Consider the following 17,847-nt stretch of genomic DNA (forward strand, 5'->3'; position numbering starts at 1 on the left):
TGTTTGTTGGTTTTTATTTTCTTTTTGTAGGTATTTTTTGGATGTCGGGTGAGTGTAAATGTACAGATATAAATACTATGCAATATGTGCCAAAATTACACTATTATATGATTATTATTTGGATGCTACAAAAAGTGCAATTTATAGCAGAATTGTGTGCAAGTTTTCTAGAATTTTTTTGTTATCTTTCTTCTTTAAATGATAATACCATTGCTACTGATTCGTTGTTCCTTGTTTTGAATTTGTTAGTTACTATGTTATTTTCTTTCTTCTTCAAGGGTAAAATTAATGGCACTAACCTGTTGCTTTCTCGAAATTATCTTTTTGAATTTTTTCACTATTATATGTTTAGTCTTGCGTATTGTAAGGAACACATTTTTTTAATATTATGTGCAATTTTTTTTCTGTTTTTCTATTTTATTTAATGCCGATGCCACTAATTTATTCTTTCTTAGAAAATTTTACTATTTTTAAGGATTTTATACTCTTTCTTTTTAAGAGCAATAACAATGATAGCAATTCATTCCTTCATAGGAATTTGTTTTTGTGCAATTTCACAATAATATGCTTATTCTTGCATATTATTTAAAAGCGCATTTTATGGAATTGTGTGCATGTCTTAGTTATTCGTTTTATTCTTTTCTTTCTTCTTAAAGGGTAATATCAATGCCACTAATTAGTTCGTTCTTAAAAAATATTATTACTGAGTTTTTTAGTTTCTATTTCATTTTCAATTTTTCTTAAGAGTCCAAAAAAGCCACCTATTCTTTATTTCATAGAAATACTTCATTATTTGATTTGTATGATAATTTTATTTATTTTTTTCTTTCCTAAAAAACTTAATTATCATGATTTTGTTTCAGTTTCAATTTCAATTTTGGAAAACTTCAATAATTTGATTTGGTTTTAGTTTTCGTTTCATTTCTTTTTTGCTTTAATGGTAGTACCAATGCCACTAATTCTTTCCTTTTTAGTAAACTTTTTTGAATAGAATTCACTATTAAATCTTGTGCTTGCATCTAATAAAAATGTGCACTTTCTATGTAATTTGTGTGCAAATTTTGACATTGTTTGGTTCATATTGTTTTTTATTTTCTTTCGTCGTGAAGGGTAATACAAATCACACTAATTCATTAATTATTAGAAAACATCATATTTCCAAAAACAGTTATGTTTACTTTTTTAATTTTTGTTTCATTTCTTTGTTCTTAAAGAGCAATACCAATGCCATTAATTCATTCCTTCCTAGGAAACTTCTTTTTAGAGAAAGCTCCACTATTATGTGCTTAATCTTTCGTATTATAAAAAACACAAAATCTGATTAGATTGCATGTCAGTTTTGTCGTTATTTCCTTCATTTTCTTTCTTCTTAAAGGGTGACACTAATGCCACTATCTCATTCTTTCATCGAAAACTTCATTATTTTTATTTTGAGAAGTAGAGACGCCGTTGATCAAATACCAACGCAGCTAATTCATTCTCTGGAAAAACATTTGTCAAAGTTTACCACAAAAAAAAGTTTCAGAACTCTTTGTATGTGTTCATAAGTTTATTTGATTTTACTGTTTATCAACAAGCATTTGAGCTCGGAAGCAGATACTCCACGCCCGACACTTTCTTTCTTCTTCCTTGAGCTTTCTTCCTCCTCTAATTGTTTGTTCCTCCTTTCATAAAATTGACTTATTCAAATTGCAAATTCAGTCAATTTACGTGTAGTAATTGAGTAAAACAAGAGATCGCATGTGTCCATGCCAAGGTGTAAAATTTCCTCGAAATGTCCCGAAATTTCCGGTGGCCGAAATTTTTGCCTTTCGTTCAATTTTTTTTGTTTGGTTTGAATTCCTATGTAAAAAAGAATATGGATCATTTTGAATAAGCATTGGTTTCAGTAGCGCTGCAGTAGGACAGTTTTCTTCCGACTGTTAGGTCGAGAGTTTCAATCATGTTGCAAAAGCATTATTCTAAAATTTTGCACCGAGAATACTTTTTTGGCAAAACTATATGTACTAGCCGAGATTCAAACGGACTAACGATCAGGTTACATATGCAGTTCGGTATCCCTACATCTACAAATTTCAACAGTTTCGTATGTTCAATTTTTTCAATGTCTCTGTATATTATTCTGAAACTAAATGATCATGGACCAAACCAAATCTTGAGTCAACAGATTGTTCATTTGCTGATCATCGAGCGCGGCGTGCCGCCGCGCGGGTTAGGCTAGTAAAAACATATGCACTCCCAATTCTTTGATTACAAACAAGCACAAGCATAGTGGCAGTAACAAACATAGACAAACTAAACATCTCTGAAAAAACAGAGTACTAGAAAACAAAGTATGTCCGTATTAAAAATTGCAAGTGTTCTCATCAGGTTGAACACCAGCCATTGCATTTCATGCTGTTCCCTAAGAAGCGATTTTTTATCGGGGCCAACAATTGCAAATTGTGAACTCCTTCTGAGTAGCAGTGCAGCTTGCTACTACCCTCCATTACATTGAAGCCCCGAGATCAATGAGTTCCTCATCCATTCACAGTGGAGATGTCGAGATCCCTCTTAGCTTCACCTTACACCATATTAGAGGCCACCAGGGAGAGCTGAATGCGTTTTCCACGTCTTCTCCCCAGCTGAGATAAAAAAACAGAGCATTACTCAGTACATTTCATCAGCAGATGCATGTTCGCAAGCTGAAAACCGTGCCAGGATTGGAAATTAGTACATATTTATATGGAAAATCTTACATGACAACAAAAAAAGGAGCTGTAGATTAACAGACCGGTTATCAGTGTGATCACAGTTCACACTTCAGAATGTTCAGTTTCCTTCTCAAGCACTGGAAGGCTGGATGTTTTGTTCGCTACAGCTGCAGAGGCATGCACCCTGCTCAAATCTCATCTCTTAGAGTTGTTACTCCAGCTCCTCCTAAATATCAAGATTCCTGATATTTGGAAATGCCACCACATTGTGAGCGCTAATTTCTTTCTACTGTATATAATTATACACTGAAATACAAGAGGAGCAAAACATGGGTTATACCTTCCTTCAGCAGAAAATTAGCTAGTGCGCCGCTACTAGTACTTCTGTTTGTAGATGGCAGGTAACATCAACTTACAGTTCAGATTGTATGCCCTAATAATTTCGGGTTTATGTTTGAAGAACAGAGTGTTGTTTTCTTCTTTTGTACAAAAACAGGGGAAATATTAGCTGAAAGGAATATGTAAGCAGAAGACCATGGATGTAGGAAAGTCAGTCACCTGTAGGATGCAGGAAGTTCCCACTTCTTCGTTTAGTGCTGAAGTGGACTTGTAGCTGCTGATTTTCTTCACAAGACTGAACCCCTAATGGCACTTGACTGATGAGCATGCAGTTATACAGTGGCATGGTTATTGGACGGGGCCTGTATGTGTACAGTACGTCATCTTGGGTGTTAAAACAACAAGACAGAGAGAGATTAATTCTGAATGCAGAAAGTAGCAATTAGCATCTCATTTGCTGGACGAAAGAGAAGTTAGCTGACCTGTTTATGCTCTTCGTCGGCGTCATCATTCTTCAGAGCACAATCTTATACAGTAAGCAGGTTTCACCATTCTTCAGTTATGATTCAGTACAAAATATAGACCCACGGCCTCATACAAACAGAGACCCACGGGCAAACAAAGCAAGTCTCTATTGATAATTAGCAACAGATCATTACGGTTATCCTCTGAACAGTGCAAGGTGAAGTCAACTGATGTTTTTTTTAGAACGAAGGCTCTCGACGAGCCCGGCTTTGAATTAACAAAGCCATCAACCGGCCAGGATTACAGCAACAACCCACTTACAGGAGCAGAAAAAGAAAAAAACAGCTAAGAGATACATGGTGCTCTGCAACAGCTAGCTAGCTTCACGCAACCTACAAGCAAAGATGAAGAAAAACTAAAGCCCAGGAGCAGCTTGAAGAGAGTGAAGCCCTCCATCGATCGCAATCCATCGCTCAGTGACACCAGGGAGGCCTTGATGAGGACATCTCTTCTATTGTTTACACCCGCCGCAACTCCTACATCAGTTATTCCACTTGGTCCTATTACTAGAGCGCGGGCGAGACAAATTAATGGCCAGGTACTATCGCTTCTTCGTACATATGATTTAACTAATAAGAATATAATATTACACTCATGTTTGGATTTGCTTGTACTTGAGAATAAAGGAAAGATTAAAGATGAAGACAATATGGGTTCAGATCAAATGGAGCAACGCTCTTGCATGCATGTCACACGTCCTATCCACCAAGCATGTCACGTACGCATGCATGAAGTGCACCAGGACAAGAGACTTGGATTAATGGCCCAACATTACCACGTGGGTGGGCCCTAGAGCTTTCGGCCAGGCCGCCAGGTGCTTGCCGCAAAGTCTACGAAGACCAGCCACGTACGGCCTCGAGCAGTCCGATTTGTGGACAACAGATACCGCCTTCGACCGGAAGCAGCAGTTAATAAATAGCTAGTATAGTTTAGGGTTTAGACTCGGGTTTTATTGTATTGTTTAGCCATCGCTACAATTTCGCATTTACGAGACGTGTAGGACTACCGCCTTGTCAGATCCACAGTGGAACCCCAACTTTTCATCTAGTTCGTGTGCTCAGTTTATTGTCCGCAATTTCAGTTGCAATTCACCTTTGTTCTTGCCGGTTCTTCGGTTGCTTGCAGGAACTTGAACCTTGTTGTTCAGGTTGATCGTGCCTACGGCAAGGTCAATAACCATCGGAGATTGGTTTAGCGATTGTCGAGGCGTATCATCGGGTACGGTATAGCCGGATCGTTAAGGTCAAAATCCACCAAATCGATAATTATCCCCACTCTCATCGAAAGATCGGGCCGCCGTCACATCAAGTGGTATCAGTTTTCGGGTTCATCGGTGAGAGATTTACAGTTTTAGTAGATTAGTTTTTTTTGTCCTATAAACCCACGAAAAAGTAAAAAAAAAGAGTATAGATTAGTTCATCCATTACGCCTACCTTTTTTTAGCCTTTAGCAATTTTTGCATCTAGTACTTGTGTAGTTGAATTTTTGGTTGCATCCATCCTAAAACTAGTGCTGGTTTAGATTAGTTTTGGGAGCAAATCATCTACTAGATCGAACCTTGTTTTTGACCACCATATTTTCTGTCGCAAGTTCAGTCGTAATTTGACAAAAAAAAAGAAATAGATAGCGATCTGTGGTTTCCAATTTCTGTTGACTCGGACGTCTGTATCCCTTTGCTACAGTCTATTTTTTATCAGGCGCTGATTCGCATTGCAGATCTCCGCACGTACATCCACGCTTCATCCATACACGCTCGCGCGAGCTGCCAGACACCCAGGCACCTCGTCTCTGTTGCCCCGTGCCGCTTCACCAGAGGAAAACACGCTAGCCGCCAGACACCCCGCGCTGGTTGTCTGACTCCACGCGTGCCACCACAAATCTCTAATCTCTAGTACTACTCCTAGCTACTCACAACGCCCAAACACTTCTAGCTAGCTTGTTGCAATTTGTTCAGCAATTTTGCATTTTTTTTCTTGAGGTTTACCTTGTGTCCGTGATTTCTGCTAGCAACCGGCCTGAGTAAAAGAAAAAAAAAAGCGAAGCAAAAGAAAAGAAAAAAAATAGACAAAAAAAATATAGAAAAGAAGGGTTGCAACATTCAGGCCGGCTAGCACTCTTGGTGCAATCTCTTTTGACGTTCAGAATTGTTTCTCTACTATACACGTGATACTTGCTGGACATTTTCTTTTGTCGCTCTTGATCGCCTTACACTACGTTTATACCTCACTTATATCTAGCTATTTAGAGCTATTATATTTTTATCGGTTTCCCCTCCTTTGATTCAGTATCTAGGCTTAGATTGTTTTATCTCTTACTAGTCGACTGCCAGCACTAGTTAGGAGTTTGAGCAATTATTCAGCTTGCATTACTTTTTGCTTAATTGTGCCACATATTATGAGTTGAGGAAACCTTCACCAAGCTCCACTTCCTATATCGTATCTTGTTCGGTCCCTTGGTAATCGCTATATCAATCTTTTGATCACTTTTGACATCGCCAACGGCCGACAACCACTGCAGCACGGTAAGAACTGGTAAGAGCTTGGTAATTGCTCGAGAGTTGAGAGACATTTTCCACCGCCTCACTATAGTTACTGTAGGAGCAATATACTTGTGATTTTGTTCTTGTTCCGTCCTAACCATGGCAGGTGACGAAGACAACATGAAAGCCATGGTGGCACGCCTTGAGGAGGATGTGCATGCATACACCGAGCGGTTCATATCGTTCGAGGGCGCACTTGATAAGCGTCTCAAGTCGATCGAGGATAGCAATGAGACGTTCACCCAAACACTTGCATCTATTATGAAACATCTTGATGCCCAGGATGCCCGTCTAGGTGCCGCCTCCACTTCCGCTCCGCATCTTCCATCCACCAACACAGGTCTGCAACGAGCTCGTCGGGTACTCCCAGGAGACCCGGGGCACCCTCTTTCATACACCGATGCCGTCGACCAGCCCCGTCCTCGCAACGCCAACTCGATAGCCGACGACATCCAAGATGACAACTATGATGGTGATTCTGAGGATCCTGATGCAGTTAATGATAACAATGATCGTGATCATCGTCGACTACGCAATAATCAACAAGGTACGGGACGACACCAGCGTCCTCAGGTACGTGGCCATGGCGATTCTTTGGGTAGAATTAAATTTGTCATGCCTCCTTTTGATGGGAAATATGATCCAGATGTTTATCTTGATTGGGAATTACTAGTTGATCAAAAATTTGCTTGCCATGATTTTCCTGATGATAAAAGAGTTAGGGCTGCAACTAGTGAGTTTAGTGATTTTGCTTCTGTTTGGTGGAGAGCACATTGCCGTAAACATCCTAATAATATTCCTGCCACTTGGGAAGCTTTGAAATTAGTAATGCGTCACCGTTTTGTTCCTGGATATTATGAACATGACTTACTAAATAAACTACAACGCTTGAACCAATGATCTAAATCTGTGGAAGACTATTATCAAGAATTGCAAATGGGCATGTTACGTTGTGGTTTAGTTGAGACTGAGGAAGCCGCTATGGCTAGGTTCTTGGGTGGATTGAATAGAGAAATTTATGACATACTTGCTTATAAAGATTATCATTCTATGACCCGTTTATTCCATCTTGCTATACATGCTGAACATGAAGTGCAGGGTCGTTCCAGACTGCGTCCTAATTTTTCTGCAGGTCGTACTTCCACATGGGCGTCGCGCACTCCTGCTGCCCCGCCCACTCGCACCTCTACAACAGCACCTGCAACCTCTCGACTGGCGCCTTCTTCATCAACTTCAGCATCACACACTTCGGCACCACTGAAAAGTACTACACAAATTCCAACAAAAAGTTCATCGTCATCGTCCGCTTCCTCCAAAAGAACAAAGGATATCCAATGCCACACTTGCAAGGGATTTGGCCATGTCATGAAGGAGTGTCCTAATAAGCGTGTATTGATCATTCGTGAAGACGGCGAGTACGACTCTGCTAGTGATTTTGATGAAGACACATATGCCTTGCTTGCTACACATGAAGACGATGACACAAGACCGGAGCAAGAGGAAGAACATGTGACCGCTGACGACGCCGATAAGTACATGAGTCTTATATCATATCGTGTACTTAGTGCTCAGATTGTCAAAGCAAAGAAGGATCAACGTCACAACCTTTTCCACATCAAAGGAGTCGTCTAGGAGCGTTTCGTTCGCATAATCATTGATGGAGGGAGTTGTAACAATTTAGCAAGCATTGACATGGTGGAGAAGCTCTCCCTACCTTCGCGACAACATCCATAACCATACTACATTCAATGGTTTAATGATGGTGGAAAGGTAAAGGTAACACGCATGGTGAGAGTTCCTTTTTCTTTAGGTTCATACCATGACACTATTGATTGCGATATTGTGCCTATGCAAGCTTGTTCTATGTTACTAGGAAGGCCATGACAATATGATAAACAATGTTTACATGATGGTAGAACTAATCAGTACACTCTCACACATAAAGGAAAGAAAATCATTCTACACCCTATGTCTCCTGAGCAAATTTTAAAAGATGATCTTGCTAGGGCTAGTAGAAACACAAATATTGAGCGTACTCAATCTGAAAATCAGAAAGTTGTTGATGAGTTAGAACAATTTAATAAGCTGCACAAATCTGATCCTAGCACATCTAAAGAAATTAAATTGAAAGGTGTATCTTTCTTAGCTACACGTGCTGAAATTTTGAGTTAGATGCTCATACTGATGAATGTTATGCTCTTATTTGCAAAGAAGTTTTGTTTTCATTTGAGGATATGCCTTCTTCTTTGCCTCCTGTTGTCGCTAACCTTTTGCAGGAGTATCATGATGTTTTTCCAAAGGAAGTATCACCGGGGCTGCCACCTATGAGAGGAATTGAACATCAAATTGACTTGATCCCTGGCGCCTCATTACCCAACCGTGCGCCGTACCGGACTAATCCAGAGGAGACTAAGGAGATTCAGCGACAAGTTCACGAACTACTTGAAAAAGGTTACATTCGTGAATCCCTTAGTCCATGTGTTGTACCAATTTTACTTGTTCCTAAAAAAGACGGTACTTCGCGTATGTGTGTTGATTGTAGAGCCATCAATAATATTACAATTCGATATCGTCATCCTATTCCTAGATTGGATGACATGCTTGATGAACTCAGTGGCTCAGTTGTGTTTTCTAAAGTGGACTTGCGTAGTGGCTACCATCAAATTCGTATGAAACTAGGTGATGAATGGAAAACTGCTTTCAAAACTAAATTTGGTTTATATGAGTGGTTAGTTATGCCTTTTGGATTGACTAATGCACCTAGTACTTTCATGAGACTAATGAATGAAGTTTTGCGAGCTTTTATTGGACGATTTGTGGTAGTATATTTCGATGATATTTTGATTTATAGCAAGTCACTAGAGGAACACTTAGACCATTTGCGTGCTGTTTTTTCTGCTCTGCGTGCTGCATGTTTATTTGGTAATATCGAGAAGTGCACTTTTTGCACGGATCGAGTCGCTTTTCTTGGCTATGTTGTGACAGCGCAGGGAATTGAAGTTGATAAAGCCAAGGTTGAAGCGATCCAGAGTTGGCCGACCCCTAACTTGGTCACACAGGTACGAAGTTTTCTCGGACTTGCTGGGTTCTACCGGCGGTTCGTGAAAGATTTTAGTACCATCGCAGCGCCGCTCAACGAGCTCACAAAGAAAAATGTGCCATTTGTTTGGAGCGACGCCCAAGAGGAAGCCTTCACTATTCTTAAAGATAAGCTTACACACGCCCCTTTGCTGCAATTACCTGATTTTAATAAGATGTTTGAATTAGAATGTGATGCTAGCGGCATTGGTTTAGGTGGTGTTTTATTGCAAGAAGGAAAACCAGTAGCATACTTTAGTGAAAAGCTCAGTGGGCCTAGTCTGAATTATTCAACGTATGATAAAGAACTTTATGCACTAGTTCGGACATTGGAGACATGGCAACATTATTTATGGCCTAAGGAGTTTGTCATACATTCTGATCATGAATCACTCAAGCATATTAGAAGTCAAAGCAAACTGAATCGTAGACATGCAAAATGGGTTGAATTTATTGAATCCTTTCCTTATGTTATTAAACACAAGAAAGGGAAGGAGAATGTTATTGCCGATGCCTTGTCTAGACGCTATACTATGTTATCACAACTTGACTTCAAAATTTTTGGACTTGAAACTATAAAAGAGCAATACGCTAATGATGTTGACTTTAAAGATATATTGCTCAATTGCAGAGAGGGTAGAACTTGGAACAAGTTCGTCATTAATGACGGATTTGTTTTTCACGCTAACAAGCTATGCATCCCAGATAGCTCTATTCGTCTTTTGTTGTTACAGGAGGCGCATGGAGGAGGACTTATGGGACATTTTGGCGTCAAGAAGACAGAAGACATCCTTGCTAGTCATTTCTTCTGGCCAAAAATGAGAAGGGATGTGGAGAGATATGTTGCACGCTACACGACATGCCAAAAAGCTAAGTCACGATTGAACCCACATGGTTTATATATGCCTCTTCCTGTTCCTAGCACTCCTTGGAAAGATATATCTATGGACTTTGTACTAGGACTGCCTAGAACACGACGGGGGAGAGATAGTATATTTGTTGTTGTCGATAGATTCTCTAAGATGGCACATTTTATACCTTGTCATAAAAGTGACGATGCTACTCACATTGCTGATTTGTTCTTTCGCGAAGTAGTTCGTTTACATGGTGTGCCAAATACAATTGTTTCTGATCGTGACACAAAATTCCTTAGCCACTTTTGGAGGGTGTTGTGGACAAAATTGGGGACTAAGCTTTTATTTAGTACTACATGTCATCCTCAAACTGATGGTCAAACTGAAGTGGTTAATCGTACATTGTCTACTATGCTTAGGGCTGTTTTGAAGAAGAACTTAAAAATGTGGGAAGAATGTCTACCACATGTAGAGTTTGCTTATAATCGTTCCGTTCATTCCACCACAAAATTATGCCCTTTTGAGATTGTTTATGGATTTATACCTCGTGCACCAATTGATTTATTACCTATTCCATCTTCGGAGAAGGTAAACCTTGATGCTAAAGAACGTGCTGAATTAGTATTAAAAATGCATGAGATGACTAAGAAAAATATTGAACGCATGAATGCCAAATATAAACTTGCTGATAGTCAGGGAAGGAAAAGTGTTGTTTTTGAACCAGGTGATTTAGTATGGTTGCATTTGCGAAAAGACCGTTTCCCTGATTTACGAAAGTCAAAATTAATGCCTCGTGCGGATGGACCTTTTAAAGTGCTTGAAAAAATTAACGAGAATGCATATAAGCTTGATTTACCTGCAGAATTTCGGGTTAGTCCCACATTTAATGTTGCAGATTTAAAGCCTTATTTGGATGATGACGACGAGGTACCGTCGAGGACGACTTCGATTCAAGAAGGGGGGATGATGAGGACATCTCTTCTATTGTTACACCCGCCGCAACTCCTACATCAGTTATTCCACTTGGTCCTATTACTAGAGCGCGGGCGAGACAAATTAATGGCCAAGTACTATCGCTTCTTCGTACATATGATTTAACTAATAAGAATATAATATTACACTCATGTTTGGATTTGCTTGTACTTGAGAATAAAGGAAAGATTAAAGATGAAGACAATATGGGTTCAGATCAAATGGAGCAACGCTCTTGCATGCATGTCACACGTCCTATCCACCAAGCATGTCACGTACGCATGCATGAAGTGCACCAGGACAAGAGACTTGGATTAATGGCCCAACATTACCACGTGGGTGGGCCCTAGAGCTTTCGGCCAAGCCGCCAGGTGCTTGCCGCAAAGTCTACGAAGACCAGCCACGTACGGCCTCGAGCAGTCCGATTTGTGGACAACAGATACCGCCTTCGACCGGAAGCAGCAGTTAATAAATAGCTAGTATAGTTTAGGGTTTAGACTCGGGTTTTATTGTATTGTTTAGCCATCGCTACAATTTCGCATCTACGAGACATGTAGGACTACCGCCTTGTCAGATCCACAGTGAAACCCCAACTTTTCATCTAGTTCGTGTGCTCAGTTTATTATCCGCAATTTCAGTTGCAATTCACCTTTATTCTTGCCGGTTCTTCGGTTGCTTGCAGGAACTTGAACCTCGTTGTTCAGGTTGATCGTGCCTACGGCAAGGTCAATAACCATCGGAGATTGGTTTAGCGATTGTCGAGGCGTATCATCGGGTACGGTATAGCCGGATCGTCAAGGTCAAAATCCACCAAATCGATAATTATCCCCACTCTCATCGAAAGATCGGGCCGCCGTCACATCAGGCCTTGAGAAGACACAACTTGCAGATTGGAAGAAACACGTTGTCAGCTCCATGGGCTGCGGCCAAAACAGATACACCCTTCTCCATCTTCGAAAGGGGCTCCCTGCCCCCTCGCCTGGCTCGAGGCGCCGATCCGTCGGAAGATGGAAATGCTCTCCCTAGAGCTAGGATGATTAACCGCCACCGAAGCCACCGGGAAGACCAAACCAGAGCGCCGCCAACATGCAGCGCCGGGCTCAACAAGGAGAACCTTGGCACTGAGAGGAACTGCACACGAGGAGAAGCAAATGCACGGCGCGAGACTGTTGATGACAAAGCTGCAATGGAGGAAGCCTAAACAGCCTCCAACCACGTAGCCGCCGAACGCCTACCAACGGAGCAGACTCGCCATCGCCCCAAAACTCACCCAAGGCGGCACCTTCATGAAGGAGACGGCGCCACGGGCATGGCTGCCGCCCAATCCTGATGGATTTTGGCTTTCGCCCGAAAACGAGCAGGGAAGAAAGGCAAAAGGGGGAGGGAAGTACCAAAACGGCGCCTACATGTAGGGGACGGCGCCCGCGGGCGTCGCCGCCGTCATGGCCGGCTGAGTCGGCCTGGATTTCTCCGGGTACTCCACCGCCCCCAGCCCCAGCTTCAAACACGGCGCCATCAGCCAGGGACGACCGAAGACCGGATCTGAGAGGGGATCTGAGCGTTGGAGGCGAAGGCGTCAGATCCGGACGGGGCCCCCGCAGCCCGGCGTCCAGCAGCCTCCACCCGCCGCCACCTTGCCGCCCGAGCGGCCAAGGCAGCCGGCCAGCACCCGCGGCCGCCGCTGGCTGAAAACGGCGTCGCGCCACCACCCGAGGCCGCCGCCTCGGCTCCAGAGCCCCCCGCGCGCGACGGAGCAGGCAGATCCTCGCCGCCATCTTCCTCGGCGGGCGCGCGGCTTGCCGGCGACCCCCTCCGGCGGCGACGAGGTAGAGGGGAAGGGGAGGGGGCCCGGCGGCGGCTAGGGTTGGCGCCGCCCGAGTCGCCCCTGCGGGAGCGACGCGGGGGCCGGGGGGGAAGAACTTGGTCCAGTCTGATAGTCAACTGATGTTCCAGCTGGGACCGGAAGCGGAAGGAGTCCAAGAAAATAGTATTTGACTTTTGATCAACTCCATGGCGAAGAACTGATTGTCGGCGACGGCCTCTGGTCCTCTGGAAATGACGTTGTAGCTTGCTCCAATATCATACGGGAGGATTGAATTGGAAGAGACAGTCTTGGCCCAACCGTTAATTCTGCCTGAAAGATTGCAGAGGTGTCGGTGTCATCATCACCGACTCTTTCGAATTGATTCAACTCATTAAACTGTCTAGCTAGCATCGAGGTTAAATGGAAACACGCACCAGGATATTGTGGCGTCTCTTGCAGTTGTCATGCCACCCCTCCTGAGTACTCCATTTGTATCTTCCTGCACCTCCAGCTGAACCTGAATGCATATACAATACCGAGAACTAGTTCATTCCATCAGTCTGAGATGTAGCAGCCAGGAACTGTAAATATATGTGCAAATAGGGGTACGTGTAAATATATGTGTTCACAGGCTTGAAAACATTGCCAGGAACTGTAAGTACTGAAAATGTAACATGATGGCTACATAAACAAAACGAGATGTGGCGTGTTGTGCTGACCACATTGAAGTATGATCTCTTCTGAGTCGCCTCCTTAAATCCAAGTGTCTGGCTGCCTGCTATGCCCATATATAATCAGGTGCGGCTTAAAAATGCGTGGGCTTGTGGTGGAACTGAAAGGAAACCAAATCGAGCCAACACAAAAAAGAAACAGAGCAAGATTTGAGCCGTACCTGCAGAGTGTAGCTTGTGGTGGAACTGGCAGGATTCAGTCAGCATGAATTGTAAGTGTAGAGCAGGTCATCTTGGCTGTTTCAAAAAACCGGACAGAGTTCAGATTAATTAGCACATCGCACTCCATAGCTTCTATGTACTACTAGTTGAACGAAAGAGAATCAATTAGATGACCTGAGGTTTCTCGTCACTACCGCTGCTTCAGGCTCAGCATGGGGAGATGACGATTCCTCCGTTGCTTCCTCCACTTGGATAACAACACCCCCCGGGTCGTGATGGCTCCGTTCCTTGGACAGTCGCAGCACGGGACTGTTGGGGTGTGCGTCCACTTCACTTTGCAGCATACCAAGCTTCGCCACTCGACCATGGGAACCAAGTGAGATCTCCTTGAGCTTTAGAAGCTGGTTGACTCCAATAATTCCTGATGCCAAGTTGCACCAACGGATATGTATCATTGCCAGCTGGGGTGAGGTGCCATCCTCAAATTTGACCTCTCTCAGTTCTGCCAGACAAATATCAAGTTTCTTGAGATTCAGGAATGCTCCCGTTTTGAACGCCAACTTCTCCCCAATATAAGAGCCGCTTCCAAGACGAAGGTGCATGAGGTTGGGAAGTGGCCCTAGTATTTCCATGACTTTACCTTCTTCCTTTATTGCGCTGCCCCTTAAGTAAAGCTTGACCAAATGCATCAGACTGCCAACCCAGCCAGGAATCTCTCCAAGGGTTCCCTCCAACTTCAGACTCCTCAACAGGGGAGGAGGAGAGTTGACAACATGCAGCCACTCGAGTGAACCATCGACAACAAGGGAGCGGAGGCAAGTGAGCTTCTGAATGGCATCACAGAGTATCCTGCATTTCTGCTTGGTAGCCCCTTTTGTAACCACCCTCAGTTTTCTCAGCTGCACAAGCTCACCTAGCTCTTTAATTGCTTTGCAGCTAGTTCGTCTGATGTCCACGACTTCTAGTATTTGCAGCTCTTTCAGTTTGCTGATTCCTCTGGCACCCTCACACCAATTGACCCTGACCAACGGCTAGACCAGGCCATGTGTAGCTCAGCAACTTTCTTGGTACGCTTACTAGGATCAACCAAAGGTGTGCACAACATGGGCAGACAAAGTGTTTCCAGCAAGCATTCCTTGGGGTCATACAGCTTAAAGTGTGCGTACCAATTCCTTCTGGTACAACGGAGACTGTGCAGACTCTTGAGTTTACTAATCTCAGTTGGCAGTCCTGTAATATAACTGTTTGTAATGTTCAAAGTACGCAAGCCCTTTAATTTTCCAATGGATATAGGAAGCTTATAAATATGTGAATACCGTTGAGGATCAGAAAAATTCACATACTTCAAGTGGCGCAACAATCCTATGTTGCTGATATCCTTTTGTGTGACCTGAAACTGTGCATTCTCTAGATCCAAGGCTCTGAGCATTCTTATATCAGGTGAACAAACCGAAGATGATGGCTCCAATGGTCTCTCACCAAACATGGTTAATGACCGGACATGGTTCCAGTCCATGCCTATACTTTGGCACTCGCTACCATGGTATGCTACATGGCGAAAGGTCTCCTCTCTGACACTAGTCACATTATCTTGTGCCAAGTAAACAAAATTTTCACCCCTAGAAATCGAGATCATGACATCACGCACAACATCATGGACTCTACAGCTCTTAACAATTCCTTCTATGTTCACTCTTGAGGGCTGAATCATGCTTCGGTTGATGGGTGCATGTTTTTCACATTCCCGTTAACAAGAATAACCAAGCAACTTCTACCCGAATACTAGCGAACCATAGAGAGAAACAAACGAGGAATGAGAACTGCAAGAACTATAAAGTTCCTATCCGGTGAATGGATCTAAGAAAACATCTTCGAGAACGTCTTCTCCCACTGAACATGCATCGCTGCGAGCATCAGGACTTGAACCCTAGTGGGCTAGGGATACCACCCTCCTCCTAACCATCTAACCACATGTTGGTTCGTGGGTGCTTGCTAAAAACTTGATTGTTCTGTTTACCCAAGGAAAATATCCGTTCGAGAGGTGACCGCATTCCATAGTTGCGTTGAAACAATCTGCTTGCCTGATTCTTTGTGAACTATGAATATGAATATATGATTGATTGAATTATTTTGGTCCCCATGCATACTCCATGATTGAATTATTTCCTTAACATTTTTCATGTCTTCATGTGTTTTCCTACTCTTTCTTAGTAGCAAATGTGTGGCATCCTCGATTTGCAAGTGCTTAAGCTGGTAGATAAGAGAATCAGAAGTGCATTGCTCAGCCAAGCCAGCATCTCGCGTTGTTACTATTATTCGGCTGTCTTTGTTGTTTCTACTAGGAAAAGCAATATCTTGGATCCACTTGCATGCATCTATGGTCCACAAGTCATCAAGAACAACAAAGTACCTCTTATCCACTAACTCCTTTTTGAGATACTCAGAAAGATTTTCTATTCGCACTTCCTTCCCTTCAAGATCTTTCAAGCATTTCAAAAGTGACTTGTTACCCAAAAGTTGCATAATCATGTCCTTGAGCATCTCTATCTTGGAAAAGGACTGTGATACAGTGACCCAAGCACAACAAGAAAATTTATTCGCAATGTCTTCCTTACTTTCATAAGCCTTCCTTGCAAGAGTAGTCTTGCCTAAACCGCCCATGCCAACGACACATATCACCTTGCAAAGACCATCTCTGGAGTTGACATCCACCATCGCAATCAACTCTTGTTTAGCCTTAGCAAAGCCCACAAGCTCTGCCTCATCAATGTTGCTAGCTGAGTGGCTGCGAATATCTTCCGTGTAGGAATTCACCTCATCAATGCTGCTGGAGGCATCAGCGGTGATCAAGTTATAGCGTGTGTTCCTGTTGCTCACTTCTTCAACTCTTGCTTTGAGATCACGGATTTGGCTGGCAATCCGATGGCGGTCTTTCAGCTTGAGCAGCCGTCGAGACCGGCTGTAGCTTCCCACATGCACCATAAATTCATCAAGGCAATCCTCAATACCATAGGCTAGGTCCCTCACTTGCTTAGCCCACACCTGCAGTAGCCTGTTATTTTCCTTGGTTGCTTCGGCGGTCACCAGAAACGCATGCATCGTCTCTAGCTCGTCTTTCATAAACCTGCCCAACAAATTAAGTTCTTTAGAACAACTCTACAGCTGGTGAGAACACATGCAACAGAGCAGAGCAGACATAAGTTAGTCATATTTCTTCCTTTATTATCAGGAAATGAAGCATGCAAGTATGCAACAGAGCAGAACACATGCAACGTCTATGAGGCGAGAGCACACATCACAAACAAAAAGACCAACAAAGGATGCATAAGGATTTGATTATTTTTCTGGTCCCATATACTTCTTTTTGAGGGATTGTTAAAACCTTTTTTTGTCGCCTCTCAAATCGTAACTTATGTGTGCTGATGGATGCATGATTTGTCATTCCCAGAAACAAGAAGGGCTGAGCAATTTCTACCAGAATATATACTAGCTAACCATAGAGAAAAAAGGTATTACGGGAAATGAGATCGGTAACAAGTAGCAACTTCCTGTGCGGTGAATGGATCCAAGGAAACAGAGCAGGGCAGAGAAGAGTAGTGAGTGTGTGGGTGATTTGGCATACCAGATGTCCTTGCGGACGCCCATGAGAAGGCTCATCTCGGTGGCCGCGGCGGAGGCGGCCACGCTGATGACAGCGCCCAGCATGGATCTCGCCATGCTCACCACCGTGCTCGCCATGATCTCCGGCCGGCGTTGCTATCTCCGGCAGACTGCAGAGTCGAGTGCGCTGGATCGGAGAGGGGAAGAGAAGAGATAGCTACGAGCGTTTACTTGACTCTCGACCTCTCCGGTCTCCCCCGCTCCTGATCCAATAATTGAATCGCACTGCATTCCCATTCCATTGAGCCGACAATATACTCAGTAGCCACTGCTGCAAAATAGTGCTCCCATTGGGGCTCGTGCATGGACTGGACGGGCAGCAACAGTGAGCGCACTAGTGCAGTTGCTCAGTCAGTCCCACGCGGTGCCTTGCATTTCCAGCTAATTGCAGACTATGTTTTGATTCCTTCTCTTTCTCTTTTTTTTCGATAAAGGACGATTTTATTATCTCAAATGTAGCATTAAGGGGATACAAAGCATTAAGAGTAAC

The 17,847-nt window shown here is 43.2% G+C and overlaps 1 long non-coding RNA gene and 1 pseudogene across 1 annotated transcript; both read right to left on the reverse strand.

Moving 5' to 3' along the window:
* Positions 1 to 2,227: 2,227 nt before the first annotated feature.
* LOC119330280 lies at positions 2,228 to 3,074 on the reverse strand. The gene is made up of 3 exons (XR_005160003.1): positions 3,034 to 3,074; positions 2,774 to 2,935; positions 2,228 to 2,624 (listed from the first exon to the last, which is right to left on the reverse strand). It is a non-coding gene; the product is annotated as an uncharacterized LOC119330280 (long non-coding RNA).
* A 9,070-nt stretch (positions 3,075 to 12,144) lies between these two features.
* LOC119330281 lies at positions 12,145 to 17,600 on the reverse strand (annotated as a pseudogene).
* Positions 17,601 to 17,847: the final 247 nt, after the last annotated feature.

The sequence above is a fragment of the Triticum dicoccoides genome, chromosome 7A, assembly GCF_002162155.2.
Source record: "Triticum dicoccoides isolate Atlit2015 ecotype Zavitan chromosome 7A, WEW_v2.0, whole genome shotgun sequence".
Lineage (NCBI taxonomy): Eukaryota > Viridiplantae > Streptophyta > Magnoliopsida > Poales > Poaceae > Triticum > Triticum dicoccoides.